Genomic DNA, 14,391 nt, shown 5'->3' on the forward strand with positions numbered 1-14,391 from the left:
ATTACAACAGTCCTTTAACATATTTGACCCTAAATTACAGATAGATACTCTCCCCCTTCACTCCATTTTAATGTCATTTTTGTCTGGGACTATAAATCAATGGTATGCCCTCACCTGAAATAACCTGTTCACTTCTGATGCCCCAAGAAGGGCAATGAAAGTGATGGAGGGCCCTGATCCAGCACCCCTGCAGTCTTCGATTTGTGCTGACTGGCCCCTAGAGGTCTGGAAAGTATGAAGAAATTAGCAACATAAAGACTACTGTGTTTGGAGAGAAGATGACTAAGAGGAAGCTTCTGTCTACCTGAGCTGGCTTTGAACTCGTGACCTGCATCCTTTCAATTCCTCAAGTAATCTGTTCTGCAGTATCTCTATTCCTTAATAATTTGTGCAGCTCTTTTCTGCATTCCCTCCAGTTTGTTGGTATTTTCCTGGCCATGAGGTGCCCCAGGACACCATGGCCTAACCTGCACTATTGAGTGGGATAGTTCTCCACACTGATAAAGGCACTCCCCTCCCCTGTGCACGTGCTCTCCGTCCAGCTCCTTGTGTGCACAAATTTGTTTGATCCCACCTGAGACTGGGACAACCTGCATCTGCCCTCACCTACCTGAAAGCAGGTCCCCCGCTGTCTAATAGCTGAATAAATCTTCTTTAGAGTCTGAGAGACAGAGCCCTGGGGAGCTCCTAACTCAGCTATTGGCAGGAGGCAAGTCTCTGGAAATGAAGCTTTACAACACTGGTGAAGCCTGAGATGAAAGACAAGCAGCAGGATGAGGAATAAGCTATCAAGTGGCAGCTACATGAGCTCCACAGGGATCTTACCCACTTCAGCTTGATCACTTCACAGCTGACAGCAAGGGCAACGGGGGCTACATGGGTGCTCCCAGAGCCCGCATTCTGCCCCACAAAGTCCCCATCTTGACAAGGGGTGCATGTTTCACCTTCAGGCCTCTGTACAAAGCCCTTTGTGTTTTAGGTAGGAAGAGTGTGCATTCTTCTTCTCGCTTTGAAAGTATCATTCCCTGGAGGAGAGCAAATGCCCAAGATAGTCACCCCACATGTCCGGTGTCTGCCCAGTTCTCAGCCTCAATTTGACATCCAGCATTGCCACAGGTAAAACTCAGACCATGTTCTCATCACAAACCCCCGTAGCCAGTGACTTCTAACTTTCAAAACTGGAAACATTTCACGCCTGGTGTCAGACCCCAGGGAAATGTTTTGGGGAAAGTTTAGGCAAATTCAGCTCAGCAAGCATGAATAGGAACCCATCCCCCACCACACATTTTAAGCATTATTATTCTCTTGAATAACTAGGAAAAGGCTGAACTGTCACGTCTGAGCCACATGAGTCATCTCAGGGAGGCAAGCGATCCCGGCAGTATTTGGGTTTGAAGTAACAGCAATTAGCATTGGAGGACGATTCATGGCACAAGTACTGCTCATTGTTTTCCATTCAGCACAGAATTTTGGCACCCTGTGAATAAGTGGAAGTTGGTATCTTGGTCCTGGCTTGACAAAGTCCCTGGGGGCAAGACCTATCTCAACTCTGTTCTGTTCAGCACCAAACACATCAGCAGCACTCAACCAATAATCATCATCATTGGCAGACAGGAGGGAATGCAGAAAAGAGCCACACAAATCCACGATGATCAGACAGTGAATTCAAATGACATGGGCTCTGAGGCTGCCTTCCCCAGAGCATCCTGGGCCTTTTAGAGGGACAAAAACTATAAACTGAGGCCAGACACCCATAGATAGGCCATTCTTCCAGCACCCAACCCACAAGTGTCAAACCACACCCGTTTTCCGGACTCTGCAATCCCATTCTCGATCTCTTCTGACAAGATCGCAGTCCCCATCCCTGATCCTCTATGGAAAGATCTTGGATTCCTTTCCAATGAACCCACAATCCCTCCAACACCACAGAGTCCAAGACCAGAAGGGACCACTGTAACCATATAGTCTGACTTCCTATGTAACACAGTCCAGAGAACTTCCCCAAAATGATTCCTAGAGCATACCTTTTCAAAAAGATCCAATCTTGATTTAAAAATGGTCAGTGATGGACAATCCACCACAACACTTGGTAAATTGTAAACCACTTAGAGTTCCCCCTACAAGTCTTCAGATACTCTCAGTTCCATCACAATAAGCCTATGTCCAGAGTCCAACTTCCCCAACCCTCAAGCCTATGGCCTCTGTCTCATGTTCACTCTGGCGGCCTGTGACCCATCAGGCCTTCATGGTTTCCCCACACCTGTTCCACTGTGCTCAGCCTGGTGGATATCCTGTGAATCAAAGTTATCCTGAGCTCTCTCCCTGTGGAGGAGGTTGGGAGAGCAGAAGAAATAGACAGAAAGGGAGAAAGGGAAGAGAGAAAGAAAACAGAAGGCAAAAGAGAGGACAAGGCAGGATAAAAGGAGGAAAAAGTCAGGGAGAGAGGAGAAGAGTAGATTTGTACCTTCCCACTGGGATAGCGTTGATTTTCTCTGTTACAGACTGAGTCCCTGCAGCCCATAGCTTGCACCTCTCAAACCATTCACCAAGCTCTTCCCTAACTCTTCCCCACCCCAAGGCCTGGCTACCATCTCTCTGTGCCAGGATTCAGTCAAGGATTAAACAACCCAGATCTGTCTCCTTTGCTTAGATCAACCGCACCGTCTAGAACATGGGTAAGTATGTAGGATTTTATTTAGTCTCCTACTTTCCTTCATTCCTTTAGGTTTTCAAAAGGAGCCTGTCTTGGATGGTTTAGACACAACAAATCCTGCATCTTGGCAGGGGGTTGGATTAGATAACCCTTGTGGACCCTTCTAGCCCTGTGATTCTAAGTACAGTACATTAGCCTGGATGTGAGCCACAGCAATTACTGTGTGAGCGACAAAATCAGGGCCACTGAGTTCAGTCAGCTTTTTCTGCTGTTGCTTTCTGTCAGTTAGGGGGCTGGAATGCAGAGAGCTCAGCGCTCCAGAAGCAACATGCCCTGACCAGTAACCCCCTCCAAGGACTCAGCACTCAGATTAGATAGAAGAGGGATGAAAAGTAGTGGCATGAGAATAACTGTTGGGCAACAACCACTGTGGGAAAAGGCTTGGGGGGGGGGGAATTCCAGGGAAAAGGGTGGAAGGAGGTTCAGCCACTCTCTGGCACACATAACTGGGACACGCTGAGATGTCAGGGGGCCAGATATGCAGTTTCAGGCTGAGGGACAAATGACTATTTCCCCTCATAGGAGGTTAATAGTAGCTAAACTCTGTGGCAGCCTAACAGTGCTGTCCAGAGGACTCCTGTAGGCTAAGAGATGAGTGATTTCACCTGTCCTTGAGCATTTCCCCCCATTTCTGTACCACTGGTACTAGTACATTCCTTCACTGCAAACAAAGACAACTGGGCTTAGAGCCTTGTTTAGTGAGTTGCTATTTGGCACCCTCAGGAAAGGGAGCCACAAACAAGGTACCAGTCAGGGCACAAGGTCACACTCACGGGCACAGAGAAGGCTGCAGTCTCTCCCCAGGCAGTGCTCCACGAGGGCTTGTCAAGGCCATTGTGAACTTAAGGAACAACACTAAGGGCTCAGTCCTGCTCTTCATTAAGTCCCCCATGAGGGGCTCTGGCCCTGAGTCATGCGGGGGAAGATCCTGTGGAGAGTGAAGCAGTGCTGACTGTGCTCGTAGCACTACTGAGCGCCCGCAAGCATGGGGCAGGAGACTCACCAAGCCCACCCAGCTCTCACAGGCTCAGAGCACTGCATTCTCTGGTGCTCGTGCCTTGCAAAGGCCAGTAACATGGTGAGCGTGCTCCAGGTGCTACTGTCAGATTATTCTGTTATTTCTAAACCACATTGCTTCAAACAGGACTAAGGCACTTAGCGTCAGTGAGGAAAATGGAGCTGGCAAGGAACTCACTGGAGTTACTGTATCAAGGACAGGGAGGAAAAGCAGCATCTGGAAAACGTCTGTGGTGCTGAAGACACTTTCCTCTTCTTTGAATAACTCAAAAGCCACCCAAGCCAATTTTTAATCCAACTTCACAAGACACCACTTTTGGGCTGAGAACAAGCAGGAGAAAAATGCAGCCCGAAGGGTAATCTTTCCAAAAGAGATAAGCCACTGGAAACAGAGGCTTATAATGGAAGTGCCATCTCTACAGTAAGTGTAGCACATTGAGAACAGCACCTCTCCCGGCTAAGGACCAAGTACTGTTGCCAATAGCACTGATGTGCTCCGTGAAATCCATAGCGGAAATCTTGTTGCTCACTTCAACCACTGGAATACCTTGAGAGGGTTGGATTAACAGAAGGATTCTTACAAGACTGGAGGCAAGATCCCCCGGGGACAAACTGATAAAAATATAATCACTACAGGACGCACTAAGGAACCAGGGTCATATAAGGACACAACATGGATTCAGGTTTCTCTATAACCCCCAGGATAACAATAGTGCTAGACAGATGCCAATAATATCATCTGCGACCCTGTAGTACCACGCTTCCTTCAGACCAACTCAGAAATTCTTTTCTAATCAGAGGCTATTGTTGGGGGATTATTCTAAGGAGCGTCAGCCAATGAGTTTGTTTTCCTTTAGATATTCAGCTGCAACAGCAAGCAATGCATGAAGTCTACTGAGCTGTTTGAACTTTCAGCCCATTCTTGTGGCTATGGATTGTAGCTGTATCAATAGCTGGCTCAACCTCAGAATAAAAATCATTTGCAAACAGGGAAGTATTTCAGTTCTCCAAAATTCAAGTGTGCAGGGCAAAAGATAATAGTTTGGATGGACTTTGCCAGAATCAACCAACCAAAGAGGTTATTTTAGAGCCATCTGAGAAGATGCAAACTGGAAAGTACTTTTAAAAAAAAGTAAAAAATGCTTTATAATCCCATCTAGATCTCCTTAACCCATGAATGCATTTCTAATGCCAACCAAGGCATCAAATCCATCATTACAAACAGCATCACTTTTCTCCTGAAACCACCTAACCGGCTGTCAAGTTTCCCTCCCCATTCTGAACTCTAGGGTACAGATGTGGGGACCCGCATGAAAGACCCCCTAAGCTTATCTCTACCAGTTTAGGTTAAAAACTTTCCCACGGCACAAATTCTTCCTTGTCCTTGGAACGGTATCGCTGCCACCACAAGTGAGTTAGACAAAAATTTAGGAAAAGGACCACTTGGAGTTCCTGTTTCCCCAAATATCCCCCAAAGCCCTTTACCCCCTTTCCTGGGGAGGCTTGAGAGTAAACAAGGTGAGCACAGACCAGACCCTTGGGTTTTTAGGACACTAAAAACCCCAATCAGATTCTTAAAAACAGAACTTTTATTATAAAGGAAAAGTAAAAGAAACACTTCTGTAAAATCAGGATGGAAGATAATTTTACAGGGTAATAAGATTTAAAACATAGAGGATTCCCCTCTAGGCAAAAAACTTTAAAGTTACAAAAAACCAGGAATGAACCTTCCTCTTAGCATAGGGAAAATTCACAAGCTAAAACAAAAGATACTCTAACGCATTTCCTTGCTATTACTTACTATTTCTGTAAGTTTAGATGTATCATTCAGTAGGAGCTAGATTATTTACTTGGTCTCTCTCTCTCTGTCTCCAGAGAGAACACACACACACAAAAAACCACACAAACCTCCCCACACCAGATTTGAAAGTATCTTCTTTCCCCATTGGTTCTTCTGGTCAGGTGCCAACTACGTTAATGGAACTGATTAACCCTTTACAGGTAAAGGAGGGATTTTTATGCTACCCTTAGCTGTATGTTTATGACACCTGCCCTCAGTTTATTTTAAGCATCTAGGGAGAGACAGATCTCTTGCAATCTGTCCAGAGTAAGAGTCAGTGCTTAGCCAGTCACAACTCAGCCCCTGCTTCCCAGCAGGCACTGAGGCTGGGGCCACAGCTGGGGATGGGGTTGAGGCTGAGAGTGGAACCCTGGGCACAGGGCCAGAAGCCAGGGCCGAGGCTGGGAGTGGAGCTGGATGGCGCTCCCTACCCGCTTTCCCATGGGAGCTGGCCTGGGTCTCAGCCATGCCTCCCCGAACATTCCTCCATGCCCTCCCCTAGGAGGTGCATCCCACTGTTTGGGTACCTCTGTTCTAATCTGAACCCCTTTTATTTCTGCCGTATCCTTTTTGAGAGAAGGTGACCAAAGCTGAACCCAGTATTCCAGGTGAGTATCTGTGCACACACGTGGGAAATGTATTTGTTTTCCTCATGGTGGAGAGCTTTCCTAAAGGGACAACAAAATTTAGCTTCAAAAGGAAAGTGATGACAAAGCAATATACTAGGAGGTCCAGGATGAAGTATTCAGCCTAATGTCATGTTCACCTTCATTATCAGTTCAGATAAGGAATAAACAGGCTTTAATTATTGGGAATGTACCAGAATGTAAAGCAGAATTGCTCACTGCCCCATTACTGAAATGAGTTCACAGAATCACAGTGGCTAGAGAGGGAACAGACCTATTTATTAAGTCACCCACTCCTTCACCCTGGAGGATCTTAATACAGGAGTCCCCCTCCCCTCAAAGCCAGTCCATGGGTTGTTTATAGGCTGCCCAAGTGTAGCTGCTCAGATAAATTCATCCGCAGACAGGGAGGCAGAAAGTGCCACTGCTTGCTATAAAATAAGTCAAAGAAATCCCAGTCAAGGAGCCTCCACTGGGGAGGTGCAGCTCTGGCGTGCAGGATAAAGGACAACTGTGCAATTCTGTGAATTGTCACAATTGGTGCCCAATGGCTGGTCTAAACTGTGACTCCTGTATGCTCAGGGATGAGTTTTGTCTAAACAAATGTAACCCTTCTGCCAGGTGGAGTTGGCAGCAACAAGGGCTGGGTTCAATATCTAGGGGTTCCTCTTTACAATACAAAATAGAACCATCTCGGGCCCCGCCCCACCCAGTAATCTGGGAAAATTTAACACCACCTCTGGGCATCTTTAAGAGGCAATACTTCCTCACTCGCAAGCACTGAATCTGTGTTTAACAAAAGAGAACTTTTATTAACAAGCTAAAAAGGGGACCCAACATTAATTTGGGAGAACACCACAACTGTGATTTAAAAGCATGTGAGCACAGGCAAACACCCATCCCACAGGGCGTTGGGCAGTGTCCTTTGCCTGTTTCTCACCTTGTGGTGTGAAAGTCTGACAAACGAATGTCCCTCAACACACCACACCCCACTCCCCCTGCTGCACCCTGCTCACAGTTGGCTGTCCTTGGTTAGTGAAGACCCAGAGTTCAGCGGTTCGTTCACAGCAGTTCATCTCCCACCCCGGGGGGCGGGGCGACGGGTTGTTGATCCATGCCTCTACTGCTGCTACCACTGCAGCTGGCTCATAGCTGCCCCTGTCTCTCTGCTGACATCTGCCATCAGGGCCATCCCTAGGGAGGTGCAGGGCCCGGGACATAGGCGCTGAGTTTCTAATGTGCTGGGAGGCGCTCCCCCCAGCTCCGCCCAGACCCCACCCCCAACTCCACCCCTTCCCCCAATGCCCCACCTCCGCCCCGCCTTGCCTCTTCCTGCCCCCACCTCTTCCCCACCCAGTACCACCCCCTTCCCTCAAGAGCGCTGCGCCCTTGCTCCTCTCCCCTCCCCACCAGCACCCCCTGACACCCCAAAACATCTAATCCGCAAAAGGCGCTGAGAGGGAGGGGGAGGTTCTGGAAGGGGGCTCCTCCTCACCTCCCTGCCCGCTGCTGCTCATCTCCCCATTTGCCTCCTCACCCCACTCGCCTTACCTCCTCACGATTTTATCAAAGCGTGGGGGCCCCCAAAGCACGGGGCCTGGGGCAGTCGCCCCGATTCGCTGTACCCAAGGAATGGCTCTGGCTGTCATTCTCTGCCACTGCTGGCCACCACCACTCACTGAAGATCACGTTCTGAAGTTCTACCACTTAACTCAGCTCTGACTGATTTCAGCTCTCAGTGATATCAGCAGACGGTGGAGAACCTCACTGTCAGTGCAGTTTCTGTATTTTCTTTTGCTGAAACATTATCCCCACACAAGGTCTAAGACTGAGCCTCTAGACCTGCTCAGCAGTGAGAACAGCACCAGGAGCCACTACCTAGAAACAAAGACTCTCAATTGAATCTAATTAGCTCAACGTTTAAACACTGGAAAGGAGCTGGTCAAATGGTCTCTAGAACTCTTTCAACAGCATCTCCCCCCACCTCCCCAGCTAAAAACAGTTGACCCAGCCACTGTCATCTTAATTGGGATTTGGCACCCCTCCCCCTGCTTAGCAAGTGAGGTTCAGTTTAGGGTAACCCCATCAAACAGGGCATGCTAAGCATAGTTCTGCTGACCTTTGCTCATAAAATAAGGATAACAACACTTCATTACCCCTGCATTCAAATACTAGAGTGATTTATAACCCAAAACCAGCCCAAATTGGTCATTTTGGCAAAGCAACTCCATCATGCTCTGCTCCAAGGCAGAGTAGGCATATCTGTGCAAATACATTTGCTCTTGAAGTCTTTTCCCTCAGTGCATCACTGCATGTCCGGGGAGAGCTCATTCTTATGCAAAGAGAGTGTGTAATGTACTGGCTAGTCTGCCTGGGTCACTACGGACCCTTACTAGACAGGATGTTAAACCTGCTCAAGTGCCTGAAGTCATATAGCCTTCTATTGACTGTGACCCATGGAAGGTATAAGCCCTACTACTACAGAAGCTACTGAGGATTCACTTTTAGCTCCAGCAACAGGGGAATGACTGTCTTTGGGGCCGAAGATCCTCTGCTCTGTTCCTGCTGATGCCAGTGAGGATTGCAGAACTTAGTGTACCCCAGTATGTGGTAGGGGCTTCCCTGAGGAAAATGACTCAACCCTTGAGACTTGCTACTGGCCACAGAGGACAGACTAGGAAGTGATCGGACAGGACTTTTCCAGGTCTAATCTCTAGGATTCCCTTATCATTTGCCATGTTGTGGATTTTTCCAAAAGAAAGCTACAGATGCTGTTTGCTCCCACTGGTGCAGGCATATGAGGGTGCAAACTGCTCCACAGGCTCCTGATTATTGACAGGAGCTGGGAAATGCACCGTTTACCACACAAGGCTTTGGACATGCTTTTTGGGTGTTTGCAAGGACACTGTCAGCCCCAGGCACCATGAGGGCAAGGTACCAAAGTGTTTTATGTTTTCCCAGTTGTGCAGTTTGCACAGGCTTTGCCCTGATTTACAGCATCTTGTCATCAGCTTGCAAGAGCAACACGTGCCCACCTGGCCATGAGGTTCAATTATTGTCACTCCCTCTCAGCAGGGCTTCTCCATCGCTCCTTGCAGCACGTTCAGAAAGCAGCAGCCTGTTCACTCGCTGGCTGGAGCTACATTGATCAGATTATCTTCATGTCAGCTGCCAATAAAGCAGTGGATTGACTATCCTAGCCCTGACATCCCTTAAAGCGCTTAGCAGTGCAGGCTATGGGTATATTAAAGGCCTGCTCCTTCAGCCTTTTCCTTGCAGGAATCCTCTTCCAAAAATACCTGTCAAGCCTCCTCTCTCACCTCATCCGGATCATTCCTAAAGACGCACTCCTGCCGCAGCGCCTACCAAAAAGCAGTTGAGTCTGTGCTTTACAGTAAAAAGAAAGGTGGAGCCACCAAGACTAATCTAAGATGCACAGTTGGTGTTCATTTATATATGGTAGCACCCACATTGTGCTAGGCACTATCCACAGATATACTGAGCCACAAAGAGCCTACACTCAGAAAGAGGAGGGATATATGAGGGGAAGGAAGAAAAACACATACCATTTTTAACAGATACACGTCCGCTATCCCCAACTGCCATTCTGATCAGCGAGGAGGCCTGTGTATTGTAGGCATCGCAGCAGAGGTGGGTCTGCAGGTGAACTGGAAGAAGGAGAAGGTAGTGATCTATCACCTCATGGCAGGCATCTGATGTGGTAGAAAGCACAAAGCCAGCTGTGGAGGAGGCAGAAAAATAGATGGTCAAAGCTGGCATAGTTAGCAGATCGGAGGGGGTGGGGATATGCAGTAAGAGACTATCAGGGAATGAGGGAGGGGCAAAGTTGAGAAGGACCTTGGAGGTAAGGAGAAGAAGCTCAAACCTGATGCAAGGGAGAGCCAGCGGAGGGATTAATAAAGGTGGCACAAAGGTCAGAGTGGCAGCAAGGAAGATGAGCTTAGCAGCTGCATTTTGAATGGACTAACGTGGGGACAATGTGAGTGTCAGGAAGGCAGGAGAGGAGGTTACAATAATCAAGGCAGGAGATGCTGAGGTCCTGGACAAGGATTTGGGTTGTTTGCACAGAGAGAAAGCCTCATCTTAGAGATGCTCTGAAGAAAGGCGTGTCAAGATTTGGACACACCCTGGATGGATGGGGCAAGAGACAGGGAGGAACTGAAGCTGACTCCCACATTGCCGGCCTGGATTACAGAGAGGATGGTGGTGCTCTATCCATAGTGACAAAGAAAAGAGGGAAGGGAAAGGGGTTAGGCAGAAAGACATGGAGCCCAGTTTTGCCCCATTAAGCTGAGGTGACCATGAGGCAACCAGAGGATGTCAGAAAGGCAGGGTGAGACAGGGGATTAAGGTAAATCTTTGATTCATGAGTGTAAAGAAGATTGGTAAAGTTGTGTGAGCAGATGAGATCGCTCAGAAAGAGTATGGAGGGAGCCCCACAGAGAGTGGGAGAGGGGAGAAAGAAGACACAACTATATTTCCATAGCCTACGACACTCCCAGCTTCTCTCATTCCTGGGATAGTCCATGTTCCCCTTGTCTGTCAAGTTTGCCAGTTAAGTCCTGATCCTGCAAGTTGTTCAGTAAGTGCAGACCAGTGGACTTCTCCAGAGCCCCACTGACTTCCTCCCTGTATTGTGCAATTTGCAGGACTGGGGCCTTATCCTGTACATTCTTTAGGGCAGGGACTGGTCTTATGTGAGAAGCACCTGGCATACTGATGGGTGCCTGTACACGACTCACCACCTCAGAGCACTCCCTCATAGCAAGACCCAGCATTGCAGCACTCTGCCTCAGTTTCCCCTCAACAATCTTCAGCTTACTCCAGATGTTGCAGTGACTGGCTGCAGTGACTTGGCCCTCCAGCTAAACTATTACCAAAAGTCCATCCTCTCAAGGGAATCCAAATCTAAACCAAACAAAACATGAACTCTGTCCCAGGCCAGTCCCAAAGTGGGCCCAGCCCCTCCTTCCTAAGGGGTCTGTCTTCTCTCCTCCAACTTCAAGCACCCTTCTCCCACTCACTGCCTTCCCAGGCTCTTTTCCGTCTCTCCCCTCAGCTTGTCTGGGGCTCCTTTGGGTTATTCCCTGCTCTGTTCCAAGCAACCATTCCAAGGCCTTTCTGCTCGGAGCCTTTCGCAGGCCTCTGCCCGTCTTTTGCTCTCCTATGGCTCCTCACTGCTGGGCTTCCTTACTCTTAAGATTGTAGCTCTGCAGATGAGGGCTTTGGAGGTGGAAGACAGTTGCCCATGACAAGCCTCTAGGCTGGGTCTGAGAAGGACCTGAGCCATTTCAGGGCATTGCCCTTCACCCCTGCATCTTCTTGGAGGTGGGGCAGGAGTCAGTACTTAACTTGTAATGAAAGGGGTGCTGGGCTAAAGCAATTGTTTTACTTTCATAACTGCCACAGCCAGCCCAGAGGTGCCGGGGCTATGAGCTGCCAAGCATAGAGATGCTTGGGCTCAGCCCTGGCACAAATTAAGCACAGGCAGAGTATTTGGTGATCAATGGTATTAAGCAGTGAGAGGCTAATTTAATAGGGCTGACTAGCCCAAGACCTCCTACCCCTTAAAGGGGAAGGCCAGCCTGTCACAGAGCCATGAAATAATAAAGGAGGACAACACCTGATCTCAGTGCTCAGACTCCATTACTATGTAGGGACCCCACTATCAGCAGTTAGACTGTGCATTTGCTGTGGAAATCTCTGGCGGTCAGAAGTTTCTCCCCACAGAAATGTGTCTTTTCCTCTCTCCCAGTGCCTAAAAGATGCCTTCAGACATCTTTGTCCAACCTGTGTTTTTAATTTCAACACTGTCTGTTTTTTCTTCTTTATCATCCCCCTTCCCATGTCCAGCCCATTTTTGCCCCTCTTCCCATAGCCAATCCCCTTTATTTAGGTCACTGGGGGGTTCTGTGATGATGATTTGTGTCTAGGCCCACTGATGGGGGGGGCAAAGGGGACAATTGCCCAGGGGCCCGGATGATTTAAAAGGGCCCGGAGGCCCCTGGCCATCGCTGCCAACAGCGCAGCGGGGCTAAGTCAGGCTTCCTGCCCGCCCTTGCCCCATGCCGCTCGCAGAAGCAGCCAGCCCATCCCTGCAGCCCCTGGGGAGGGGATCTCTGTGCACTGCCCCTGCCCTGAATGCCGACTCCGCAGCTCCCATTGGCCAGGAACTGAGGCCAATGGGAGCTGTGGGGAGCAGTGCCTGTGTGCAGCAACGCATGGAGACCCCCTGGACTCCCCACCTAGGAGCCGCTGATAGAGAGGTGTGCCAGTTGCTTTTGGGAGCCGCCTGAGGTAAGCGCCGACCCCCTGATCCCCTCCTGCACCCCAAGCCCCTGCTCCAGCCTACAGCCTGCACTCCCTCCCAGAGCCCGACCCCGCACCGCCTCCTGCACCCAAACTCCCTCCCAGAGCCTGCACCCCGCACCCAAACTCCCTCCCAGAGCCTGCACCCCGCACCCAACCTCTCTCCCAGAGCCTGCACCCCGCACCCAAACTCCCTCCCAGAACCCAACCCCGCACCCAAACTTCCTCCCAGAGCCTGCACCCCTCACTCCCTCCCGCACCCCAACCCTTTGCCCCTGCTTGGTGAAAGTCAGTGAGGGTGGGAGAGAGGGAGCGACTGAGGGAGAGGGATGGAGTGAATACAGGTCTGGGGCCTCGGAGAAGGAGCGTGGTCTCAGGGAAGGGGCAAGGAAGGGGCGGGGCAAGGATCTTCAGGTTTGCGCGATTAGACAGTTGGCAACCCTACCAGGCGGGCATGTGGAAGCCCTGGCCATTCTGGAAGAGCATGCCCAGCAGCTGGGCACCAGCAGCGCAGCCGGCAGCTGACTGGGCACCAGCCAGCACAGGTGCAGTACAGCCCAAATGTCAGGTGGACCATGTCCGCGCGGGTGCAGCTTGTGCGTGCGTGGGGGCCCACTGACTGTTCTGCCCTGAGGCCCGGAATTGCTGTCGGCGGGTCCTGTTTGTGGCAGCTTATGTTTACACCTGTTGCAGGGCTGTAACCCCCCCAAATGTCTTAACAATATTGGGTGAAATCTTGGCTCCACTGAAACCGATGACAAAATTCCTGTTAGCTGCACTAGGGGCAGGATTTCACGGCAAATGAATGTTACCTTTGAATTAATGATACCAAAATGGATATTCATTAATATTCTGTTTGATCTTGGCTCATAGGGGAGCAAGTTCTCAAATATGGGAAATGTTTCACAGGATACCCGTGGGACAGGCTGCGCTCAGGAAAAATGCCTCCATTTCAGCTGCTGAGGCATGTTGTCAATTTTAGTCCAAATCTAAAACACTCCCAGCTGAGCAGAATTGGCTGGTGCAGCAACCCAGTGCTGGGGGAATCCCGGCTCTGCTCCCTAGAGCCTGATCCTGCACCCACTGAAGTCAATGGCAAAGCTCCCATCGACTTCACAGGCGCAGGATCAATGCCCTAGAGCTATGGGGCTGGTATTCAACAGACCAGACCAACTCCTCTATATTCTGTGTTCCCATGGGCCCAGTGTCCCATGCAAGCATTAGGATCCATGGCATAAGCTCCACTTGCTAAGGGGCAAGCTCCAGACTCCAAGCCATAGGGAGAGATGCACTTAGCATAAGTTTTCCATTTACTCCCAACACCTACAATGAAGAGGAGGAGGAGGAAGCACTAATATCCATGTCCTTTGGAATAACAGGACGGGGGAGGGTGGTCATTGCTCAAGGTGGGCAGTGGAGACATTTGCTCCCAGGCAGCACAGTGTCAGTTTCAGCATATGCGTACATAGCAATTAAAAACCCCGCGGCTGGCTCGTGCCAGCTGACTCGAGCTCCCAGGGCTCAGGCTGTGGGGCTCTTTAATTGCAGTTTAGACATCCAGGCTTCGGCTGGGCCTGGGCTCTAGGACCGTGCAAGAGGGGAGAGTCCCAGAGCTTGGGCTGCTGCCCAAGCCAGAACGTCTACACGGCAATTAAACAGCCCCACAACCCAAGCCCATGAGCCCGAGTCAGCTGGCATGGGCCAGCCGTGGGTTTTTAATTGCAGTGTAGACATGCCCTGAGTGGGATCATCGTCAAACCCTCCAGCAGGTGATGAAGGAATTAGCTTCATGTTTCAGTGAGAAATTTAAGATCTTTCTTCTCCTACCAACTGTCCCAGCAAGGTATCCCGGGCAATGCAGCTAA

At 49.8% G+C, this 14,391-nt stretch overlaps 1 protein-coding gene across 2 annotated transcripts in view; it reads right to left on the reverse strand.

Moving 5' to 3' along the window:
* SYNDIG1L (synapse differentiation inducing 1 like) overlaps positions 1-9,911 on the reverse strand; it is a 50,985-nt gene extending 41,074 nt beyond the window's left edge. Inside the window, exon 1 of one of the 2 annotated variants that reach the window (XM_043549488.1) lies at positions 9,763-9,911. The gene's annotated coding sequence lies outside the window, so the exon portion shown is untranslated. Of the gene's footprint in view, positions 1-7,212; positions 7,413-9,762 lie in introns of those variants that run through there. The other variant, XM_043549484.1, reaches the window with a different exon arrangement.
* Positions 9,912-14,391: the final 4,480 nt, after the last annotated feature.

This window comes from Chelonia mydas, chromosome 6 (assembly GCF_015237465.2).
Source record: "Chelonia mydas isolate rCheMyd1 chromosome 6, rCheMyd1.pri.v2, whole genome shotgun sequence".
Classification (NCBI taxonomy): Eukaryota; Metazoa; Chordata; order Testudines; family Cheloniidae; genus Chelonia; species Chelonia mydas.